The sequence below is a fragment of the Typopeltis vanoorti genome, chromosome 24 (genome assembly GCF_054136105.1).
Source record: "Typopeltis vanoorti isolate ZY-2024b chromosome 24, IOZ_Tvanoo_1.0, whole genome shotgun sequence".
Taxonomy (NCBI): Eukaryota; Metazoa; Arthropoda; class Arachnida; order Uropygi; family Thelyphonidae; genus Typopeltis; species Typopeltis vanoorti.
This window is the reverse complement of record NC_143572.1, coordinates 12753608-12780521: the sequence shown is the minus strand read 5'-3', so window position 1 is coordinate 12780521 and position 26914 is coordinate 12753608. Positions and strand designations below refer to the sequence as shown.

The 26914-nt window shown below is 34.3% G+C and overlaps 1 protein-coding gene and 1 pseudogene across 1 annotated transcript in view; both read left to right on the top strand.

Annotated features, from left to right (window-relative positions):
• LOC150092932 (protein CEPU-1-like) overlaps window positions 1-26914 on the top strand; it is a 268908-nt gene that overhangs the window by 110559 nt on the left and 131435 nt on the right. The window lies entirely within an intron of this gene.
• On the top strand, window positions 18638-19812 carry LOC150092933 (26S proteasome regulatory subunit 6B pseudogene; annotated as a pseudogene).

Here is a 26914-nt window from a genome sequence, read left to right as displayed (position 1 = left end):
CAGATATGAGAGTCCTGAGAAAAATCAGAGGCGTGAACAGATAGCATCAATGGCAATATCATATTAAAAACGAGGATATTAGGAAAGAACTTGACATTGTCAGCATCCAGGAATGTGTTGGCAGAGCTAATCTCAGGTAGTATGGTCACTTAAACAGAATGGGCGAGGAAAGATTAGCAAAACAAGTGTTCTCTGCCAAGTTGGCAGGAAAAAAAGACCCAGAGGAAGACCAAGATATAGGTGGATTGATACAGTACAAAGTGCCTTAGACGATAGAAATACATGATCCGATCGGAGTCTTGACAAGTAACAGACTGATTTGGAGGAAAATTGTAGATTGGAAGTTAGTAATGATGTAAATTTTTCATGTTGTATTATCACATCCTGTACACCCCTTGAGGGTACATGGCAGGAATTTGATGATGATGTTTTAGTAAAGAATTGATTTTTTTCTTTCATTTCTTTGTTGAGGTTGTTAAGATAAAATGTGATGTCCCTCATGAATTACACAACTACTATTGGTTGTTCTTCAATTCAGCTGCAATTTTCCCATGTTCTTTTAGAAATCGTATCTTTCAGATCTAAGTGAAACAAAGCGTTTCAAAATATTTCCATGGCTTAATCAAAATATTTTTTGTGATATAAGAAATCTTCCTAATCCGAATCCGTTTCTTTTAAATGTTCTCGGAATTTTTTGAACAGTTGAAACAGTTATCGTCATTACATGATCACATTGAAGTTACGAATACAGAAGATGCAAAGATAAATAGAAGATACAACGTTTTTCTTTTATTTATTTAATTTATGCGAGGGCCACATTCAATCATTGAATAAGTTCAATTGTTTGCTGATGATTCATAGCTGGGCAGGGGGGGGGGAAATCAGAGATGCTGCTGATATCCAGCACTTACAGAATTATTTGAATAGGATTGGTCTTTGTATACATACAAACCAGGGAGTTTATATGAATATGAAGTTCCCGAAAATTCTACTCTCTCTCTCTCTTTCTTTTTGTTTTTTTTTTGGAATTCAAATATTACAATTACCAGTAGAATAAGAAACATTACGTTTCGGTACGATGTGCTTGCACAGGATACAAATAAACAAGATCACGCGCTTTCCACAAAAAATCACCATCTAAAACCGATTACAGTAAACTGAATCTCAAGTCCTAAATTTCTCTGATTTAAAACTATTTCTATTCCGAATGCTATCCTTGCTTGCAAACAAAATATCATTTTTTCGTTCTTTCTTTCTTTCTTGTTACATCTGATATATCATCAGTTATTCAATCTATCGATATAAACATCAAGAATAGAAACGTCTTTAAATTCCATCTCCATTTTGCTTACTCTCGTATTCGACCCTAGCCGTCATGAAATATTGTTCATGTAAGAATGTTTTCTCTTTCATTCGTTTCTAAGAAATTTCTACTCGTTTTTTCATTCAGCATTTCTGGCAGTAGTTTGATGAATGCAGCTTTCCACGGGGGGGGAGCTAATTTTGGAATTTTCTCACTTTCATTTTTTTTTATTACATGTGATAGAATACTTACATGCATTTGATTACATATGATACATACTAGATTACATATTTTTATTTTAAAAAATTCGATCCTTTTTTATTATTAAAATTATGATTAATATTGAGATTACATGTTTACAACACATAAGATTACAACAGGTTTAATTTTTTTTGTAACAATGAAATTCGTACAGATTCTTTTTCTTTCTTTTCTTTTTTTTTCTGTATAATGTAATAATAATAATAATACACGATTTATTCATTTAACAATGAGTTATATATATTTAGAATTTTGTGTATGTATTTAGAAATGTGTGTGTGTGTCACACACACACACACACACACACACACACACACACACACACACACACACACACACACACACACACACACACACACACACACACACACACACACACACACACACACACACACACACACACACAATAACTTGAAATGTATTGATGCGTCGCTGAACTGGAAGCCTGAGCGAATATATTGTGTTTCATTAGGTTTGTATGGTATTTTGGGTGCGTGTTTCTTGTTCATAGTATGTCCTTAGAGCCCTTTTCAGGCTATTGTAGTTTGTAAGGTTTCTGTATTCAAAAGGTAATTTGTTTATCATGTCTGGGACGTAGAAGTTTCGCGTGGCCTTTCCGTAGTGATTATTGTATTTATATGTGATATAATTAGTAGTCTGAGGTCTTGTTATACGGTATGTATTTCTTACTGTCCTGTAGTTGCCATCGAAATAATGTTTTAGCAAGGCTGCATAGGGACATAAATGTTTTGCTGTCAGTATTTTGTGTTCTGACATTGCAATGTATATAAGGTCGTTATTTTCTCTTTGTTCCCAAAAGATCAGTTTTATCATTTTGTACTGTAGCAACATTAATCTATTTAATTTATAGGGTGCACAGAAAACATCCGTTGTTATAGCGTATTTAGTATATTTTGGCATAGTGCTTTGTATATTAGTGTTTTTAGGCGTATGGTAACTACGTCTTTTAACCTGTAGAGCTTGCCAGTTATTGTTCGGAGTTTGTTGTGTAGCTGTTTATGTGGCTATTCCAGTTCATATCTGCATCGAAGTAAATTCCAAGGTATCGTATTGTTTCAACCTGAGTGATGGTAGTGGTTTTGCTGTTCTGTGTGTTTTTTATGTTGGAGAGTGAATGTTGGATGGTTATATATTTGTTATCAACTGGTCGAGTCAGTGGATTTCTGAATATCATTAATTTTGTCTTATCTGAGTTTAGGTGTATGGGGAGCCAGTCTATGATCAGATTTATATCATGTTGCATATTTGTTTGGGCTATGCTTGCGTTATTATGGATGGATATTTTAGATGTAATAATAATAAAATGTAATAAGAATTTAATAATAATAAAACACATTTTGCATGTTTACACACTACCTATAAAATAACATTTTTTTTTTATTTTCATCGTACAGAATATTTACATATTTACAGTTAATGCATATTACTACACTTGATGCTCTGTACATTAGTACTGCATGCAGTTTAAGGCACATTATTTCTTTTCAATGTTTTTTTTCTTTGGATAGAAATTCATATACTTTTTTTATATCTGTATCTTCATTATTATTATGCACCATACTGACTGTTTTGTAACACAATTTGCAGTCTTAGATTATGAGGAGTACGTGTAGATGAATGAGGCGAATTATTCCCACCTACTTCGAAGGTCTTTGTTGATATATTTTCGTATTTTAATTTTCTGTAGTTATCTACGTGTTTTAAATTTCTTGGGAGGTTGTTTAGTAGCGTGGGTATCTGATGTGATCTCACAAAAGAACCGTATGAATTGTTGAAGGGTGTCGGGATGTGGAGAGTTCTTGTCTTATACGATGTGTGTTTCTGTTGTTTCGATAGGTGATGTTGAAGTAATTCCTTAGTATTTTATGTAGTGTTTCAGATTCTATATATCTCCATGGGCTGGTCGGATATTGGCTGTTGCGTATAAGGTGTCCAAATCACTGTTGACACAATTTTCCTGTGTAATATTTCTAATTTTGTTAGGTGACTGTTTGGTATGTTTGCATAGACTGTTATATTATATCTGAGGTAGGGATTCACAGATACCGTGATATAGGAGTTTTTTTATGTTAGATGGAATAATGTCTTTTACTTGGAAGAGTTTCGCTGCGATGATCTGGAGTTTGGTATGTAGGTATTCTATATGTTTTGTCCATTTAAGGTGGAAATCAATGTAAAGACCAAGTTATTTTTACATGTGTTACAGGTTTGAAGTCGGGACATCGGCAAGTTTTTTTGTTGTTAATACAGCGGTATGTGAGCCGGTGTATCGATATTGATGCGGGGCGCATGATTCTCAGGTTTCGTATTATTAACATCTGTGTTTTTGTGCCGTTGATTACAATTGGGTTTGGTAAAAGTATGTTGTGATTTCATTTAGGTCTTGTTGTACTTTGGAGAGAGCCGTGTTGATGTCTGTGTGGATTGCTAGTAGTGAGGTGTCATCTCCGTACTGAAATATTTGACTTCTTATGGCCATGTTATAAACATCGTTAATGAATATCTTGAATAGAGTGGGTGATAATATGGCACCTTGAGAACCACCGTGTTTTATTTGTATACCCGGACTGTGACATGTACCTATTTTTGTTACTTGTGTTCTGTTTTAGAGGTAGTTCTTGAACCATTTATGCAATGTTCCTCTTGAACCTATTGAGTATAGTTTTGTGAGTAGTATGCCATGTTCAAGTGTATCAAATGCTTTGGTTAAGTCAAGCAGTATAAGGACGGCGTACTTGTTTTTGTCAAGAGCTTTGTTTATTATGTCGGCGATATCTTCTAATAAAGTGATGGTGCTTTTTGTTTTCTGAAAGCCGTATTGGTTTTGTGAGATGATGTTGTACTTCTGTAAATAGTTCTGTAGTCTGCTGTGTGTTATTTTTTGTAGACGTTTTGAAATGACTGGTAGGGTAGCTATTGGTATATGTTTGTAAATTGGAATAATTATTGTAGTTTTCAGTTGTTGTGGAATAATGCCAGTCGAATATCATGTTCACGAGTCTCAAAGTATTGGATTTATTTGTTCAAAGTGTGTTATAAGGTCTGCGAGTCTTATTTTGTCTATTCCTGGAGTGGTCTTTAGTTTTTTAGCTGTAAGAGTGCTTCTTTCAGTTCCTGCTTTGTTACAGGTGGAAAATACATACAGTAGTTTGTTGTTGACTTTGTGTCGGTAGTTTTTTGTTGATTATTGGTAGATTGTGTTTTTTAAGTTGTGTGATATTTTTTGTGAAGGCATGGTTGAATGAGTCTACAAGTTCCTCTTGGTTTGTATCCCGACAGAAACATTTTGCAATAAAATCTTGTGCTGAAGGTTTCTATTTTCGAGTTACTAATTCGTTGATTGTAGTCCATGTTTGCTTCATGTTGTTGCTATATTCCATGAATGTTTGGAAGTAGTAGTGTTTTTTTGCCCTATGAATTTTTATTGTTAGTTGATTTCTTGTGTTTTTGTGTTACTGGGGGACTTTTTAAGTTTTTTCCATAGATTTTCTTTTACAGGAATAGTATTTAGTATGTCGTCATTTATCCATGGATTGTTGTCTGTTTGTCGCCTCGTTTGTGTAGGCTTTGTTGCTTTTTTGTATATTTCTGTGAACTTTAGTTGAAAATTCTCGTATAATGTTACAGGATCATTTATTTTAAGTAGCAATTCCAGTCTGTATTTTTACAAGGTTGTCAGCAATGCTCTTTAATATGATCGAGTTTTGTCGACTTTTGTAGTGGTGAGAAGGAGGGAGGGAAGGTAACGTAATACAACAAAGTTGAGACAAAATAGTGATCGGCAATTTTGACGTTAATTACTGATAATGTATATGGATGGATGGATGAGAGCCCGTATGTTGATATGATCAATGCATGGTTGTGTTCGTGAAATGTTAAGTATTTCTTCTCTTGTTGGGAAGTTAATGGTAAGGTTTATGTTGTACTGACTTAGTATGACAAGGTATGTGTTAGTGGTTTAAGAAGCGTGGTCAAGAGTATTTATATTAATGTCTCCTATTAGGATGAGCCTATGTGTTGTACGAGGTTCGATGCCACTTAGCCATGCTTCTAACTCATGCAGAAAGCTGAGTGGATTATTATCTGGGGGTCTGTTTATTATGTTTATTGTGTATTTATACTATGTATTTATACTATTTGTCGCTATTTTTAATTTCCAAATTTAGTGTTTCCGCATGTTCGAAATGAGTTTATTTTTCAGTCACATTGTATTTTTCTTTGATAAATGTCACGATACCACCTCCTCTTTTGTTTGGGCTACATAAGTTGTAGGTTTGGTAATTATTAATGTTGTATGCTTAAATTTCTGTGTCGCTTATTGCAACTTCGGTCACTATTAGCGCATCTATGTTCGTCAAGGTGTAGTTGAGCAGTGTTATCAATGTAAGCCAGTGTTTTTTTTATACTTCTTATGTTTGTGTGTATGATAGTGAAGTTGGTATTGGTGGAAATGTTGTATGACCATTTCTTCAAAAAGAGTCAAAGACTTTGAAGTTTATATTGTCTGACTAGATATGTTCGCCTATATTTGAGGTCTCCATTGTATAGTTTTTAAGTGATTTCTAATCTTGTTCTTAAGGATGTGAAGAGTTAGTGTTTTATATTGGTAGGCTGTGTAGGTCAGATTCTCTTACAATTATATAGACTCGAGTGTTTTCATTCTTTCTCATAAATATCCGTGAATCCTTAGTCCACAGGAACTTGTAATTTTTCTCTGTTTTTGTCTTCCTTGCTTGATATAAAAGATTTTTAAAGTATGGAGTCCAGTGTTCAGATATACATAGATTAGTGTTGGGAGTGTCTTGTCAGTTAGGATTGATGTTGTCGGCCTTGTTTTCTTGCTTGCTGAAAGAATGGAGTCTCTCAGACTTCTCAGACCTGCAACAACCTTCCAGGGAAACTTCAAACGACCGCGAGAACTACAGACGGGAACTTAGGATCCCTCATAGTTCCGCGGTTGTTTGAAGCTTTCCTGGGAGATTATTTCATGATTCTTTTGTTAATTAATTATTTTTTAAATATATTATTATTAAGAGAGAACTCCAGGGAGTCAGAGACTCACCGAGGAAAGCCACATACTACATACATCAGCTATCATACTTATTCTTGAATTCATTTACACTGCTTGCACTCACAACATCCAATGGCAATCCATTCCAATCACGCACCACCCTCTGAGAGAAAAATCTAGCCCTCACACCCTTCTTGTCGGCCTTCATTCTCAGCTTCCATGGATGCCTTCTCGTTCTTTCCCCACTTCCATTCATTTGAAAAATTGAAAAATTCTGTCAATTGAAATCCTGTATGGTCCTTTGAGAAGTTTGTAAGTCTCAATCATATCTCCCCTCCCCTCTTCTCCTGTTTGCAGTCTTCAAATTCTCAATTGGTCTTCATAATCAGTATTCCACAATCCTGATATCATTTTTAACACTCTCCTCCTTTGCACTCTCTCCAATATATCAGAATCACAATGGAAACCAGTAGACCAGACCTACGTTCAATAGTCCAACTGAGGTCTTATCAAGGCCTTGTAAAGAGGCAAAATGAGATCCTTATCTTTACATGTGGAACTTCAGCAATGCAGTTATCTTTTGAGCTGTATTTGCATTCTTTGCTACATGGCCCACGAACTTCAAAATCCTATCTACTAACACTCCGAGATCCCTAGCCTCATCAGTTTTTTCTAGCATAATCCCACCAACATAATACGACATTGGATAGGTAATCATGCCGAAGTGAATGACTTTACATTTACTGGCATTGAACTGACACCCATTTTCCCATGCCCACAATTCCAGCTTATTCAATTCATTCTGCAAGGACTGCATATCAGCAGCATTCCTGATTACCCTACCTATCTTTGCATCATCAGCAAATAGCTGTATACTGCCTGTCAAATCCTTCCCAATATCGTTAATGTACAGATTGAATAACATTGGATCAAGCACTGATCCTTGTGGTACACTACTTCTTCTTTTATTATTATTATTAATCTTTGTACTGGTTATGGGCAGTACTACCCTTACATCACGTCCAGACTTGATATAGGCCTAAGCCTTTACAAGTGTTTTACTCTATGCCTGTTCTAGTTATCATCGTAGTCATTTTCTAGTGGCAACGCCATGCCACCAGTGTGCCCTGTAGGGCCCTAAAGGAAATAAGCTTTATATCCTTCTGCGTAAGTCCAAACCGTTTTAAGTCCTTATAGCTATCTGCGCTCCATACGCCATGTAAAGAGATGGTGGCGCACGTAAACCTCGGAGTTGCCCCATGCTCCTCATCTTACTAACTAGATCTTGGTTATTCTTATAATAATTTACCTTATTATTATGGCTATAGGATGCCCTGTTCCCACCACCTGGGCATCAACTACCCAAACGTCACCATCTCTTTTAATCACTAAGTCAGGCTTACGCAAACCCGCAGAGGTCCTGTAATGTGGTTCCACCGTGGTCTCCCAACCTTTGTTCTTAAAGAGGTTGTTCAGAATGGAGACCACGGCGTCATGCCTCCGCACGCGGACCTCATGGGTGCGGAAGCAACACTGGGCTATATGTGGCAATGTCCCACTGTAGTGGCAGCCAGCCCTACAGTTTGAGTCGTCACTACCCCATTGAGCTGTGCGAGCTCCAGTGGGCAGGGCATTGATCCTCGTCCTCATAAGTTCAATATACTCGAACGCAGGGAGGAGTCTGGTGCCATCCCTTACCCAATCATACTGGGGAGACACCAGATATGACTCTTTTAAAGGAGCACCATCTACAGAACAGTGCAACAGAGATGCCCATCTCTTGTGTTCTGCGGGTACTGACTCAATTAAGGTACCTTGATAATGGGACCAGCCTTAGCCCGCCTAAATTCGCCTTGTATTAATGGGCTATAGAAAGCCTCTCTGCAGATGTAGGAAGAAGATAGTTCTATCTTCGCGATTCTGGATAGGATCACCTCCAAACAAGAAACAGACATCTTGAATCGCACTCAACGAATTTCCTGGCTCCGGCCTATAAGAGTCGGAGCCTTCATCTGATGCGTTATTGCAAGCGAGGAAACTTAACCCTACCTTAAACCTTGCAGACTCAGATTCCCCGTATATCACTTTTTGATATCCGTCAGTCAGCCATCCTCTTATCCACGCTAATAGTCTATAATGCAAACCCATATTCGCCAATTAATGTAACAGTCTACTATGCTGTACTCTGTCAAAAGCCTTAGCAAAATCCAAAAGTTTCATGGTGTATCAATTCCCCTTGTCCAGTTCAATGGTAACATTGTTATAGAATGTGAGCAAGTTGCTAAAACATGACTTCCCCTTATTAAATCCATGTTGCTCATTGCAAAGTAGAGATTCACTGTCAACCAATTTCTGAATGCGGGCCCTAACCAATTTTTCAAAAATTTTCACCACCACTCCTAAGATACTAATTGGTCAATAGTTGGATACATCAGTCTTTGCACCACCCTTGTTCAATGGATTTACCATACATTCCTTCCATCCCAGAGGAAAGTTCCCTGTTCTGAGAATGATATTAAACATCCTGGTCAAAGAATGTTTAATATCATTCTGAACCCTCTTTTAGCACACGTGCTGATATTCCATCAGTCCCTATTGCTGCATTCTTATTCAGTTTGTGCAACAGCTCTAATACCTCGGCCTCACACACGTGCGTTTCTTCATCTAGTGAAGAGGTAACAGTGGGCTCAGTGTCGCATACACCAGGTTGATAGCTTTTAACGAAATGGGCACTCATTAACAGAACAACCTCTTCTGCATCAGTAACCCTCACTCTGAATTTAGAAAAAGTTATTCTTTCATATTCATTCTTTCTTTTACTTGCAGCATATCGATAGAATTCTTGTGGGTTGTCTTTCGCACGCAGAGCCTGTTTCTTTTCATAATCAGACTTTGCGTTCCGTAAAGCAGTTGTGACTATTCTAGTCTTCTGCTTATAATGTTCATAAAGGACGCCATCTTTATGCAAACAGTATTCCTTCCACATCCTTTTCTTACGAATCTCTTGCTTAATAAGATTACACATCCATGTGACTCCTACTCTATTTATTCTTCTAACTCTCGGGAAACATTCTGACATCGCGCCATTCAAGTATTGTTTATATATTAAACAATATTTGAATCTATATATATACACCTCCTTGCCAAAGTCGAGTATTTTTACATTCGTAAACCGTCCCATCCTCACATAAAAATAAGCCGATGGTTTAAAAATCTACTTTTCATCTCATACTTCCCACGTAGGACAAACAGACCACTTTGGGGAAATCTATATGGCAGAGCACAACGTCAAAGATGATAAGCAAAGAAAATATAAGCCAGACCTTCCCTTCCAGACAGCGCGCGCGCGCGCGCGCACACACACACACACACACCAAGGTAACTATTTTAAGCAATATACAACCGGAAATTCAAGAAGGCTTCTGAAATACTACGCATTCCTACCCAATGGAATAAAACTCGAGGAATAATAATAAATAAGGGTTGATCCTTTCTCAAAACACATCTGAACCTTAGGAAGTTACGGATGAGGGCATTATGCTTTTCATTTAAACACTTCATGTGAATAATATAACTGTTCAATGTTTTTTTCTGTGTCTAAATTTAAAACGTATAAAATGAAAGTTGACTGTAACATTCAACTTTCATTTTATACGTTTTAAATTTATGTATTTCTTTACTCCTGAAGAAGTGTCTAAGGAACAAGAAAAACCTTCGTTTAGTTAATAAAAATATATCAGCTTTAGCCGGGAAAGGAATAATGTAATATATTCCTTTAAAAACTTACAACTTTAAGAGATAAGATTAGAGTAGGTCTTTGAAACTAAAGTTCCTTTATGAAGGAATGTCTCCGTTATAAATGAATCGAGAAATATAAAAGCCAGTCGATAAAGTCTGACGATATTCTAGATCGCTGACCCGAGATGGCTATATTAATAAGAATAATAATATCATACATGCAATATCAAAACTAGCAGTCATATCGATCATTATATAATTGCCTTTCAATAAAATTATATCACTATCTGGGATGGACGAGATAGAAATTGTCACCGTCAGCCGTAGCGATCCTTTATGTAATAGCTATAAACCGGAAAGCATCGTGAAAAATACTACAGCCATCCTAGCAACAAAACTTGGGAATTGCATCATTTACAGCACTGTTTGACACACACACACACACACACACACACACACACACACACACACACACACACACACACACACACACACACACACACACACACACACACACACACACACACACACACACACACACACACACACACACACACACACACACAAAGCGAAAGCAATGAACCAGGAAAAAATATATTCTCCTACAAGTTTTGCACAAATCACATATGTAATCTAGGACACCTGGTGTCCACCCTATAATCTCATTCAAAAGAAACATCTATAGCTTGACAAATCCATCCCTAAAACGTCGAAACTGCTGAGAAATGGAAGCCGGACATACACATCAACTATATGAGAAGATAAAAAAAGAAGTCTTCAAAGTAAACCATGATGACAACCTGACCTCACGAGACATAATGGCAATCCACACCAACATAAACTCTGTGATAGACATCATTAACAGACTATTGATTGCTGACCGCGACCTAAAGCCTAAAGAACGTACGAACGTCTAGGATATAAAAATCGTCTTTATAGATAGCAGTATAGATTTCCCCATAGGATCATGCATCCACCATCTCATAATAGACTTTTGTGTGCATGAAATTGAAAGGAAAATATGTAACTTTCTTGTCCTCGTTGCAATCTAAGGCATTTGTTGACATAATATTTGCCATAACGAACGAATATCACAAGAAAGTCAACAAACTATCGGAAATTTCAGAACCGAGTGGCTGGCATCTGTCTTCGATTAAAGAGATGAACCTTTAATGTACTGCCACTAGAGACAACAAGAAAAAACAGATTGATTTGTTATTAAAAGATAAATATTATGATGCCAGAAAGTGACCAATTATTTAACGTTATAATTCAGTTGTTAAAACCACATGTGTGTGACAACATATAGTCTAAATTGATGTTATCAAATATACAATTATATTTATATTAATAAGTGAATACAAAAATAAAAGGGTGTATTCTTATATTTTTGATTACATTGGAAATTATAAATAAATCATAGTATATTTTAAAATTTTACATTTAATATTATACTTAAAATAAAGTAGTTTGTTTTTATTAATAAATCTTTTATATTCAATTAAGAAAGAATTAAAACCTATTTAGGCACTTACGTATGGAGGGTTAATGTTTGAACCGTTTGTAATAGTGTAATAACCGCATAGAACTTTATATATTCATGCTTCCTGGTTTGATTTGGAATCAAATGTTTAAAAAAAGCGTTGGATAATAACTAACGTAGGGAAAATGAACGGGAAAATGTTTTTCTTCTTTAATTATAAACTGAATCAAAGTATATACTACTTTCAAATGTTGGAAAAGATTTGAAACCAACCAAAATAAAAAAATAAAAAAATCACTGAGACTCCTCTGATAAAGCGATGCTCAATACGCAATCTTGTTACTAGGTGCAAAGATCAGAGGTGGCTGCTCCAATGTATCTTTCAGGTGAGAACCGAAGCGCATAGAAACGCATCGTATATATTCTGTGTCAAACATCGCCTGCTATTTTTCTCCTTTCAAAGAAATCGTAAGGAAACATCGTTCAGAAAGAGAAAGAAAACTAAAAAAAAAATATTTTTTGATGGCTCTAAACTTCCTTCAGTGAAAAAAAAAAAAAATCAAATTTATTTCTTTATATTATGTCCTTATCCGCCAATGGAACTTGAATCTTACTGAGATTTAAATGAAATAGATTTTTTCAGGAAACAGTTTTTCAATCTATCGTTTGCTGTTAATAAAAAAAGAAAACTGTCTTGAATAACCAAGTTTGTTTCAATCACATTATTCCCGATTTTAATCTCGTTCAGTCCCCTGAACGAGATTAAATTTAAGTTCTCGTAACATTGATCAATTCCATTATTGGAATTACGTGCAGAGTTGAGTTAAAGCTTAATTTTTAGCACTTTTTTGAAAATATTTGTTTAAAATATTTCTACAGCGAATATGTGGATTCTTCCCTTTTTATTTTACTGTCAATTAAAATAGCATTCAAATTCTCTACTTACTTTTTTTTGTTTTACATTTTGATATTCAGACTACGTGCATTTTTTTCTGTAAACCGATTTTGAAAAGATTAAAATCTTTGAGTTATGATACTTGGTGGATACAATCCAGTCAAAATAATATACTAGAAATATACAAATTGATTTTTCAAATTGTATATTTAACAATCAGATAGTGAATTCTTTCAAATACTATTCCAGTAGTGATTGGTGACAATCTTATCCATATCAACTGATGTCGTTAAGTGGTTTGTCAAATAACTACATAAACAAAATGCACACAAATGTATAGAGCAGGACGCTCATAAATTCATTCAAATTTAATTAAACGATGTGAAATTGTACACAGCAATAGCAATTTTATATTTGATGTTTAATTGAAATTCAAAAATGATAATCAAATTTTCAATAAATAACGAAGACGAGTTTTTGATATTCTATTCATAATTTTAGATGTGTGTTCAGTTAAACACAACTGAAGATCTATTATAACTAAAATAGAAGTAATAGACAATTGACGGGGCGATATTTATAATTGCTGCGAATGTTAGAATACCTGCATAAACGCGCTGATGTTATTTATTTATTTATTATCTCGTAAAACGCTTGTAATATAACACATTTGGGGTTGTGAGTACTAAATGTGCTATAAATCACAAACGTTTCGTCAATGATAAGGATAAATAGCGATGAAATGATACTGGAATCCAAATTCAACTTGCAGCTTAGTCAATATCGACAGATGCCTTTTGTTTAGAATGACAACAACAGCAACCATGGGTTCAACACCCGTAGGTGTCTGGTGCCATCTTGATATAATTCTTCCTCTGCATTCTATTTTGTGCAAGATGACTCAGTTTGTGTATAGAGTTTCCGTGCCATTTGACGATGTCATCGCCTCATTCTTTAGAATGACCTGGGTTCAAAATTCCTTCAAGGATACAAAGATTTCTTTTACGAGCTTTCTTAAGGTCTGATATCAAGGCAGAAGGTTTTCCACCCCGAAATGTTTTTTCTTAAGTCGTCAAGCAGACAAACCTCTAGAGAGCACACACACAGTTATACATACTACACTAACTTCATTTCCGTAGTTGATTCCACTTTAATTCCAATTCTGATATCCATGATAAACCTAGCTAAAAACTTTGAAGATACTATTGGTCACTTTCATATGCTCTCTCTCTCTCTCTCTTTTCGTTCAACTTCGTATAGATGTTTCTTGCTAGTAGTAATATGTGTTACAAAAATGTTCTGTTCTTTCTTTCTTCTAATGCGAATAGTTGTGCGGTTTTCGAAGAAATTGCTTTGTTTTTAACGACTGCACCGGAAGTCGTCTTAACCAAAGTTAGAACTGCATCATTATAAGTTTTCAAACTCCGTTGGAAGGCAGTCTACCTCTGTTCTCTATTTAATTTTCTACAGTTTAGTTATCTGCTACAAGACAACGTGGTTAACAAGCTTAGTGATGACAGAAAGGTACCTTATTTATCAAATTTCAGAAATAATTCTAACAAAAGATTGAATAACGTCCAAAAAAGTCTTCTCTATAAAGTATTCCTATAAATATAAACTTCCAAACTAAATATTAATATTCTGCTTTTTTTCATTCTGAATGCAGTAATCTATACTTTTCACAATCTTTCGTGATTGTATATTTCTGTTCCCAGACACAAATCAGTCAGTTAATTTTTTTATCTCAATGAACATATTATAATTTCATAGGGGCATTCTAATTTTTACAATATGATTTTTATCAAGACTTTGATATCGAATTTCGTAAAAAAAAAAAATTAATAATTTTAACCATGATCAACTTGCAGATTTAGAAAAAAAAAGAAAGAACGAAAAGAGTAATTGCAATCAATATTTCAAACAACTTTGTTCTTCACACATTATATAAACCTTCTAGTATCAGTTTCGAACAGAAATGTAGCCGTTAAATGCTGCGAGGGTAGTTATTATTGACCACATGATGCGATTTTAATAAGCCTCGGTTCAAATCCCCTCACTTTCAGGAATCCCCGAGAAAAATTTATAAGGACTTTTCAATTGAAAGTGGGTTGGAAAACTGCGTACATATTAATTATATGCAAAGTAAGATCTTTCAATCTAGAACCCCACATATACACACATGCGCTTGTGCGTTTCCTCACCAAAGACTTGAAAAGAAGAAAGAAAATCATAATTCTTCGACGTAAACATCTCAGTTAACTATATAATTACCTTTAGAAACCACTTCTCTGCTAGTCTTGCGAACTAAACGGGAAAATCAACTTCTCCATTTTAGCCGAGTTCAACATGTTGACGATTCACATTTCATCAACTTCAAGACAGCGAAATCCAAGGGATATCACAATGTGTACAAAGATAGTTCGAAATAAGCACGCGTTTTGGTCTTTTCATACAAATCCCTTCTTAAACAAAAGAAAGCTTAAAGCAGCACTTCCCAAGTTTGCTCGCAGCTGTTGTCAAAGCCATTAAATAAAATTTCGCTTAAGTAACCTACTACAATCCTAGACAATGAAAGTAGAACAAATATTAGCTGTTGTATCTATCTAAGAATCCCAACTTTAACAGAATAATCATACAGCTGCGAGGTACCCCTTTTATGTCGAAATAACGAAAGTAAACTGTTCTAATTGCTCATGTAACGTGTAGAACTCTCGCATAAGAGTGTACGACACTCCCTTTTATTACAAGACATTTAGAAATTTCGTAGCGTTGCTCAAGTTTCAGAGCGCGTTCTCAAAATTAAAAACTTCCCAGAGAGCTACCAAGCTGAAGAAAAATACAGCCAATGAAAAGGTCATACACTCTAGAAAAATCGGTGAACTTAATTAATTTACAGATAATTATCTGTGTATCGCTTTTCCATAGTTCAACCGAAGGCCACAGGTTATGCAATACAAGACTATAGCACTCTGACAAGATGACAACAATAATAACAATAACAGCTTTGTGATAGACTGACCAATAAATTTCAATATTTTCTTCCTGATTTTGCTCAAGCGTAGACTCATACTTCACCCTGTAGGCATACGGTAGTTAAGCCTTATTCCCGTAGTGTTGTCCTATGTCTGTACTGGCAGGTATCGGAAGAAGAACCCTCCACTTCCGTATAAGACCGGTTAACTGACCATTCCATTGAAAACACCTAATAAAGGTTCCTGACGTCTATTCTATGACATCAGGAACCTTTATTAATTCCAACCCGTATTTTTCCAACCAAAGGGCTCGTGTAAGCCAACTTAGCTACAGAGGCTCAAATTTAAATATACCCGGGGAAAAAAATCACAATTACAGATTTAATCCAAGGAAATTCTCGTCATTTAGGTGCAATAAAAATATTAACTAAAATAACAACAAATCAGGGATTTTGCATAATAAAGGATTATGCACAAAAAAGTTTTAATTAATGAATAATTGGAGATCTACGCACAAATGAGCCATAGCTTAGCATCGTTTAAAAAGTGTTTACAGACTACTCATGTCTAAGAGAATCGAACGCGATACTTTTCGGTCAAAGAATGAACATTATTCCATTTTTTCTGCAAAACTAAAATAAAACACGCCATAATTAAACAACGGGTATCACGTGATCTTTGTTGTTTAATTGCAGCTTTTTCCAAATAGGAAACTGACATGAGCGTCCGTTCATCTTCGAATGTTTTTATTATTACTTTAATGTACATTTAATCTTCATATTAGCATCACATACATATTCATTACAACATCGTAGTTAATACAGCTAGAATTCGCTATTAGGATTCTTTTCTTATTAAAGTTGCTAATATTATGAGCGAAATCATTAGTTGTTGGAATGTGATTTTTAATTCTCTGAAATTACTTTTAAATATCTTAATGTCATCTCGTATTTTTGTTCTGTTTATTACACGATATTGTATATGAATCATTATTGGTGTTTTGAGTGTCCAATTAGATCGCTTTCTTATAAACCACGTGATTGTTGTTGGAATGTGATTTTTCATTCTCTGAAATTATTTTTAAATATCTTATGCCATCTCGTATTTTTTTTTATTATTACACGATATTGTATATCATCATTATTGGTGTTTTGAGTGTCCAATCAGATCGCTTTTTTATAAACCACGTGATGTGACGATATCGAAACATTTACGTCATACTTCATATTGAGTTTTCGCACTGATTTTAAATACATAGTAAAAAAACAAGAGATTTAAATTAAATACCGAACTGTATCTAATTCCAAATACATTTTAAGAGAGTCACCTTCACTAATATCATTCTACTTTGCCACTCTGTGGTGTGCTTTCTCGATAATATGAAGATTTTATAGACATATGATAAAATTCTTTCTATTTCTCTGTGCTGTTATTATTTTATCATTTTCCTTTTATGGACGAATTTATGTGAGCGTCTACTTTTATGGAATGATGAATAGGAAGGCTTAAAGATTAGTGGAATTGTGGCGCTTTTGTATTCTTATGGCGTGCCTAACCTCTGGAACGGCCATTTAAATAATATTTCGTAATAATATAAAATTTCTCCTGGATATCAATGTCGTGCGGACTAAACATACAAATGTTTTATTGACTTCGAAAAAGTTTCAAAAAAAGTTTGTGAGCACTTTCGTAGAAATATTTCGAATATGCATTAGGAACATTTGTTCTGAATGCCACTGCGACAAATTTGTTTATTTTAGCTTTTCCATACAGCTGACCCCTCACTTTCACCTGTAGTCAAATCTCTTTGAGAGACATGCGTTCTATTCGGATGTCCTTAAGGGAAATAAAGGAAAGAATAAATGCATAAAGAATTTCGAGTTCGATGTCCAGAAAGTAAACGAAAATACCAAAAGTGCTTGCACTACTAAGGGAACAAAATTTAGTATTCTTTAAGATACCCTTCCGAAGTCTCACAACTTAAGCAACGAATCTTTTCTTTGGAATACCGAATTGATAAAAGCAACACGTGGCGATCAGACTTCACGTAAATCGCATTTATTCCGAGCTCGTATGAACTAGAGGTTTTTGGTTTTCATATGCGTTGGCATCTTCACTTAAAAAATAAAAAAAAAAAACCTGTTCACAATAAAATGCTACTACTACTAGATGAGAAATTTATATAATTCAGTTATAAATTATATTTCGTTTCTAATTTAGCTTTTGAGTTTTCATTTTTTCCTAATAGTCGTCGCGTTATATTTGATAATTCAAAAAAAAAACTATTAAATCATAACTTACTAAGCTACAATACTTTCTTTAAAACGGATTTTTATTGCTTTTTTTTTATAAATATGTGATGATCAGACTGTAAATGGTGTAAGAAATATTTCTAAAATAAGAAAATAATTTTTTGCTTAATACTCTTAATTAATAAAATTTTCATTATAATAAATTATGTATCATTGTTTTATTAATAAAAACCATATTTCTTTTAATATTTTTATGTTCGCATCCGAAAGAGAAGTGAAATGACTTCGAAAATAGCTCCATATTTCATCTCGGGTGGAGAGTTCAAAAATGATCCAATACTTACATGCAATGCCACCACGATATTAATATGCTATTGGTTTGTTTTTATTGTGCAGGATTCATATAAACGCCTCGCCGATACATGTTATCGAACAAGTAGAGGAACAGTAATGAAAATAGTTAAAAGTTTTCCTCTTATAAAAAAAGTGGTCTGTATTGGAACCGCAAGAGTGTACTGGGGACAGTCTTATCCATGTCAAAAACTAATGCCATTGAGTGGTTTGTCAAATAACTACATAAATAAAATGCATAGAAATGTATAGAGCAGGACGATCTTAAATTCATTCAAAGTTTATTCAACGATATCAAAATGTAGAGACTCCATAGCTCAGTCAGTATTGCTTCGTCAAAAAAAGTGACAATGGAGCAAATCGGTGTGATTATTTCGGAAAAGAAAGAAAATGTTACTACAGAATGAAAGCCATTGAGTGCGGTTTTAACAGAAGAAGTAGACCAAGAAGATTTATATACAAAATACAAGAAGTTACAGAGGCAGCTTGAAATCCTGGAAGTTCAAGAAGAATATATCATAGATGAGCAAAAGAATCTTAAAAAAGACTATCTTCATTGCCAAGAAGAAGTAAAACGAATACAAAGTGTGCCCTTAGTTATTGGACAATTTTGGAGGCCATTGTAAAACCAACAATTGTTGGTTCTACAACAACGAATTTTGTCCACTATTGATTGTGAACTCTCGAAGCCAAGTGTTGCCCTTCATAAGCATAGTAATGCACTTGTAGATGTCCTTCCACTTGAGGCAGATAGCAGCATTTCTATGTTAAGGGCAGATGAAAAGCCATATGTGACTTATGCCGATATAGGATGGTTAGATATTCAGAAACAAGAAATCAGAGAAGCAGTAGAGCTTCCTTTAACTCATTTTGAACTTTACAAACAGATTGGGATTGATCCACCTCGTGGAATGCTGATGAATGGGCCTCCTGGATATGGAAAAACTATGTTGGCTAAAGCAGTAGCTCATCATGCCAGAGCTGCCTTTATTCGTGTTGTTGGTTCAGAATTTGTTCAGAAATACCTAGGTGAAGGTCCACGAATGGTAAGAAATGTTTTCAAACTGGTTAGGGAAAATGCTCCAGCTATTATATTTATTGATGAGATTGATGCACAAACTGGTGCTAATAGGGAAGTTCAGAGAATCTTATTAGAACTTTTAAACCAGGGATTTAATCAAACTACTAATGTAAAGGTGATAACGGCAACAAACAGAGCCGATACTCTAGATCCAGCACTTTTGCTTCCAGGGCATTTAGATCGCAAAATAGAATTTCCTTTACCAGACCGACGACAAAAGCGACTGATATTTTCTACAATTACTGCTAAAATGAATCTGAGTGATGAAGTAGATTTGTAAGACTATGTTGCCAGGGCTGACAAAATATCTGGAGCAGATAATATCTCAAGAGGCTGGAATGCATGCTGCTCGTGAAAACAGATATGTAATTTTGGCAAAAGACTTTGAAAAAAGTTATAAAAATAATATAAAGAAAGATGAATCCCAATGAGTTTTACAAGTAACATTTCAGGTGTACTAGCTATTCAGGTTTTTTTTTATGTCACTGTATTATTTATACATATTAAAGTATTCGGTATAGACGAAGCCCTTTGGTCGGAAAGACCTGGGTTCGATTCCCGTTAGTAACGCGACTTTGTCTGGTCTCTTTCAACTAAAGATGAGTTCAAAAATGCTTTTATTAGGGTAGAAACAAGAATAAAACTATTGAAAAATTAAATTTTAGAAAAAATATCAATACATCGCGATTGTTGTTTTAGCTATTTAGAGTTTAATTTTATTACTGCATTTTAATCAACATTTTGGATGAATTTAAAATTCAGTTTTTTGTATACTATAAAAAACATATTTAAAAAGTAAAACATATTTTATATTCTTTAATTAAAATTTAATTATTTAAAATTCATACATACACCATTTTAGTTTAAAAATAAAATAATAATAAAATTAGATTGTAGGCAGTCTTACTACACTCATAGAAGTCCTTTTTAGGACTTTCTGGGTAACAAATGGCAATGCTGTAGCCAATGAAGTTTTAACTGAGGCTCGACTACTGCCGTTACCATGACAGCCATGACTAGAGCTTTTTAGCTCAATAACACTCCATCTACACAGATTTTCTTTATTCAGAAGAAGGGATAAAGAGTCAAGGACTCAGTCCATCGCCCAGTTCTTTTAAGAACTTACTACACTCATAACAGTAGTACTTATTTAGTACTACGTTTTCTATACCCATGTAGCCAGGTAATGTTCATTTGTGACAACTTATATATTAACTTATTTTAAAAAACTTTTTTACATGCCACAAGTAAAGTTCTTAACCATCCAAATAATATAAAGTTCTTAAACATCCAAATAATATAAAGTTCTTAAACATCCAAATAATATAAGGAATGCTTGCCGTTTTGCATAAATACTAACATAGTATTAAGGTGTGTGGTACTATAGCACTGAAATACGTTTCACAATATTAATATAGAACAAGATGTCTCTCTTATTCTGTGGCAACTTATGCACAATACAATATTTTTACTTGCATTTGAAATGTATAAGAGTAGAACCATCAAAGTAATTAGTAATCTGATTCCCACCATGAAAAAACAAAAATACTTTTAACAAGAAAGAATTTAATGAGATCGGAAGAGTTAATGTAAGAAAACTATGCAAGCAACCACTGCAATTGATACATTTTAGCAGCTGAAAATAACTGGAAAAGGAGGGGGGGGGGGGAATGTAACATATTGCAATTGGAAAGCAGATTCATTATTTCTGTACAATTATATATGTGCCTAACTTAACGACGTGTCCTTATGGAAAAAAAAAACATATCCTGAGCATGAAAGAATTAAAAGTGTAATGAACTGATCGAAAAAAAAAAAATTAGGGAAGATCGATTAGGAGGCCATCTTGTGATTCTGGGTCCCAAAATTGAAATACACAATAGTCCTTATAAGGACTGGCTTAAAGGGGCAAAGCAAGAATGCTTTTCATATTCCCCGTTGTCTGTAGAGGACAGTGTAGGGATAAGGTGTTATTGAGCTATTAATTAAAGCTCTGATCATGGCAGGAGGGTAACAGCAATAGCCGAGCCTCAGTTAGAACTTCATTGGCGACAGCACTGCCATCCATTACCCTCCCTAGGTACCAATTTTAGTCGCCTCGTACGACATTCATTAGCTACATTGGTGATACTTAAGTAAAGCCAATCTCTAAAAATTAAGACGATCCCTAGACCACTCAGTAGTGGCCGAGAGACCGTCCAACTCAGCGTTGGCTCCACTCAATGATGGCCTTCCACCCACCACTACCACCGAGCAGAACCGCTCAAATTCCGAAGAAAAGCATTCACCGACAAAGCCCCTCACGGGAAAACACTTTCCCCGGAGACTCAAATTGCTCCCTTAAGGCAAAAACCTTAAGAGAGAGAACTCAAACTCTCGAATCTCAGCGTCCAATTAGTCGCCTCTTACGACATGATTGGATTTGCATTAGTGCTTTTTTTTTAAGTAAAGCAAACTCTAAAAATTAGGCCGATCCCTGGACCACTCCATAGTGACCGAAAGACCGTCCAACTCAGCGCTGGCCCCCACTCAATGACAGGCACCCCCACCACTGAGCAGAACCTCTCATATTCCAGGGAAACGCATCCCCCGACAAGGCCCCTCTCGAGCGACGCCGGAGAACACCCTCCCCAGAGACTCAGAATGCTCTCTCAGGGCAAACCCACCGAAATCATCCCCCTCACCGGAGCAAAATTCCGGAAGAAACCTGAGAGAGCGAACTCTCGAAACTCAGCGTCCATTTTAGTCGCCTTTTACGACACGCATGGATTTACGTCGGTGATGTTTAAGTAAAGCCATCTCTAAAAATTTGGACTATCCCTAGGCCACTAAATTGTGGGCGAAAGACCGTCCATCTCAGCGTTGGCTCCATTCAGTGATGGCCTTCCACCCACCACCGAGCAGAACCGCTCAAATTCCGAAGAAAAGCATTCACCGACAAAGCCCCTCACCGGGCAGTGTCGGAAAATACTTTCCCAGGAGATTCAAAAATTGCTCCCTTAAGGCAAAAACCTTAAGAGAGCGAACTTAAACTCTCGAATCTCTGCGTCCATTTAATCGCCTTATTTACGTCGGCGCTATTCTTATCCCGGCAACCACACCGGAAAAAATACACAATAGTCCTTATAAGGACTGGCTTAAAGGGGCGAAGCAAGAATGCTTTTCATATTCCCCGTTATCTGTAGAGGACAGTGTAGGGATAAGGTTATTGAGCTATTAAGGCTCTGATCATGGCAGGAGGATAACAGCAATAGCCAAGCCTCAGTTAGAACTTCATTAGCTACAGCATTGCTATCCATTACCCTCCAAGGATATTGGATTAAATGAATCAATCACCGCATCTCACCAGTAACCCAAACCCAAAATACACAATAATATAAACATTATCTCTTATATATTTATTTCATTTTTAAAATAAAATGGTGTATACATGAATTTTAATTAAGGAATATAAAATATGTTTAATTTTTTAAATATATCTTATAGTATACAAAAAAAACTGTATTTTAAATTAATCCAAAATGTTGATTAAAATGCAGTAAAAAATTAAACTCTAAATAGCTAAAATAACAATCGCGATGCATTGATATTTTCTCTAATAGTCGATATTTCAATAGTTTTATTGTTGCTTCTACCCTAATAAAAACATTTTGAATATTTTGGGACAAGAGCCAAGTGATCATTCTCAGAGATCTTAATGTCGCAAACCATTGGGTAGATTCATCGATAAATTCGAGCAAGTTCGAATATTTTGACGTTAAAAATCGTTGGAGTTTATAGCTCTAGCTTATTATGCTGTTATATGTATTCGCGTGTTATATTTTAAAAATATCTGACAGCCATGTAAATTAGTCGTTTAAAGAGATTCGTGTAAAGTAACCATTGGTGTCTTTTCGGAGAAAGTGATGTTAGTTATTCCCACTTCTGCATTGTGCACTTAACTGGGTGATGATTTATTCTAAGACGTGACTGGAGCAAAGCTCTATTTCCGGGACATCACTAGAACGGCCAGACTCTAGAAATGATCACGTCTCACCTTTACTAAGATATTTATCGCTGTGTCACAATAACAAATGGTACAGCTACTGGGTGGATCGTAAACTGCTACGAGAGGTTGCATTTTTGTTCAAACAAGGCCATAAGAAAGAATGTTAGCAATGGACACACTTGTTCTGCTTAAAGATAGAGCCTTTATGTTTTATAATGTTTAATAATGGCAAGAAGTAAATAATACATAGTTTGAGATTCTTGTTGTTGCAACAAAGAGTGATGGACCTCTCCTGTTGGCGTAAAGCCGGATTAAAACCAACGGGAACTCTAGTTTGAGCACAAATTTATAGCGCAATGTTAGATATTGTTTGCGATTTGATGGCGCCATCAACGAAGTTCTGAAATGGGCAATCGAACTGGCAACAAAAGATGAAGATTTGAATTTATGTGATCGACTTTATAAAATTGCAAACGTTTCATGGATAAAATAGTGAAGGAATGAAGTGACAGCCGATAAATATTACAAATCATTCGAAAGCCAGGTTTTCTTAAGAAAATTCTTATTCTACTCATATCTACTTCTTATTCTACTCGATTTCCTCTTTTTTCCACAAGAAATGGAATTTCAAGAACAATCCAGAAAGACTTCAAATGGCATCAAGGATAAAATCAGAAATTAAAATGATTACTTAAAGATAAAGCTTCTTTATAAGATACTATCTTGTAGAATATTATAGATACCAACATATTTTATAGCTAAATAGAGAAAGAAACTTTCAGAAGTTTCGAAAATTAACCAAAGAGCTTATGAGAATATAAATTTTGGAATCGCAGTTGACACACACACACACACACACACACACACACACACACACGCACGCACGCACGCACGCTCTGAACGGGGACCCGTATAAGGAAGCTATGAGACCAATGAAGCCTAATTAACGTACCAGTAAAAGCTAACTTAGGGGCTCCTAGGCAGAGCTTTTAATTAGTGCAAACCAAGGCAACTCCAATACCAAAGGTATATTCTCATGAACTCTCTGGTAAATTTTCGTAGCTTTAAAACTTTTGTTTACATATTTGGCTATAAAATATGGCTGGATCTATAATATACTCCATTACAATAAAGTAATAATGTTATTAATTATAATCAACAAAATAATTCTCATCTGGTTTTTTGTTTTCAATTGCAAAGTCTCAGGATAAAAGCAAAAACAACAACAAAAAAAAAAAAAATTTTTCAATCGCATCCTGTCAGATGGTTACATTGTATTTGTATAATAGTATTTATATTAAAAGTAGAAGTTTATTCAGTCCGATAAAAATAAAAAAATAGTAATTTAATTAACCCTTTTGGGGGGGGGGGTTAAAAGTGAGCTGGAATGGTGAAATGAACATTCACTAATTTATCAGCAAATGTTTATTTTATTTTTTAAATAAATAAATTTGTTTTATTTTATTATTGTTTCTTTTAATTTTACATACATATCAATACAAAAACATCAATATTACTGACTCGTTCAACAGGTCTATCATTCAGCCACAGTAATAATAATATTTATTTCCTTTCAAAAGGCCCATAACTTCACCACTTCTGTTTCAACTTATACCTATCTTCTTACCACATCTTTGTCTATTCACATTAAATTTTAAACTCCACTTTCCCTTTCATCATTTTCGGTTTTTCTAATGATCCCCCCCCCCCCCCAGCGCTGGCTCGAGCAAATTTTTGAGTGTGTGCAAGATATTTTTTCCTCCCTTCGGCCGAAATTATATATATATATATATAATGAATAAATAAATAATAATAATAATTAATTAATTAAATATTTTTGTGTTTATGATAAAGTATGATATCATTTGTGTTTATGATATATAATGTTTATGATATACAATTTATAAATATTACATACATCACGACAAAACAAATATAAAAAAAAATCTAAATTAAGAATTAACCATTTTAATTATTTAAAAAAAAAGAAACCTTTCTAGCGTTAATTTCAGCAAAAGAGTTTACTAGTTCTTCTAGTACTAATGTCTCGGCTATGTCACTTTCGTGTGCTGTTGTTAGTTGGTAAATCAGCATTTAACCCAATATTTAGAGCAAAGTTATGGGCTTGGTGTTTAACAGATAAAGTGGCTAAGCCATCTAATATCTTGGGACATTGTGGACCTCAAATAATTTTTAATGTCTTAATGTAGAAAAACTGCGTTCTGCACGCACTTGCAACTGTAGTTGGGATTCTTAAAAGAATTCGTAGTGATGTGTACACATTAGGAAAAAGACTTATGCAGTTATTTGCACAAATATAATTTAATACTTCTTTGGGAGAATAATTATTTGATATCCTCCGAGACAATATTTTTAATTAATCTAATAAATCTATTGCTGAAACAGCTTTTTGATCACCATCAGACAGAACAATTTCTAAGTCGAAACAAGAATTTTTTTACTGTATCCTTTTCAAATTTTAAGTTACCAATGTAAAACAGAAACCCTAAAATTGATTCATATTTATTTAGCTGTTCAAATGTCTCAGTAATTGATGTTATTGCTGAATCAAGAATTACATTAAAAAAATTAATATGAAAATGTCGCTCAAAATTATTAATTGATTCGTCAGGACACATATAATCAAATTGAGTTTTTATACGTCGAGTTCGTGTACTGTTGTTAGTTGGTAAATCAGCATTTAACACAATATTTAGAGCAAAGTTATGGGCTTGGTGTTTAACTTTCAAAAAATTATTTTCGCTTCTCTATGACGTCAAGAATTTTTTCGTGACATCTAATGATTTCAACGCTTCCATAATATTGCAAGAGATATTTTGGAAGTGTTTGCTAGATGCATTGACTTCTAGTTAAAAACAACCACGGCTATAGCTACAAAGAAAATGAAATGAATAATTTATTTAAAAAAATCATTACTAAGAAAAATCACATATTTAACTACAACTTACCTTCATAAATACGGGTAACAAAATTCATTCAGCAAGCTAATAATATAATACACACTAATGAGATAGCGAACTGGCATGTAAGAAAATTTTACGGATATGTGAACGATTTATAATTATAGATAATAACATGTTATATGACTATAATACAGTTTTAACAAAATTATTTTAAATTTTCTCAAAAAGTTTTATATTTATATTATTTATATAAATAATATATTAAGATATCAAAGTACTAAATAAAATTTCCGATTAATTTTGTTTCTTAAATAAAAATATTCTATTTATATTTAATAAAAAAAAGTGTTTTATGAATAATAAACAACGCCTTATCATAAAATCCTACAGCATTCCGATAACCATTCAACTTTCAGAAGCTCTAAATGCAACTTCTGTTTATTGTATTGTTTGCTATAATAAAATTTATGAGATGCCTTTTAAAATATTTTTATTTCGCTAAAATGTAAATATGCCAATCAATTTATATTTAAAAAAAGTATATTTTTAATTATTTATTTATTTAATTAATCAATAAAAAGATACTTCTTTTTTAAATTATAAATTTATTTGCATGTTTATATTTTAGCCAGAT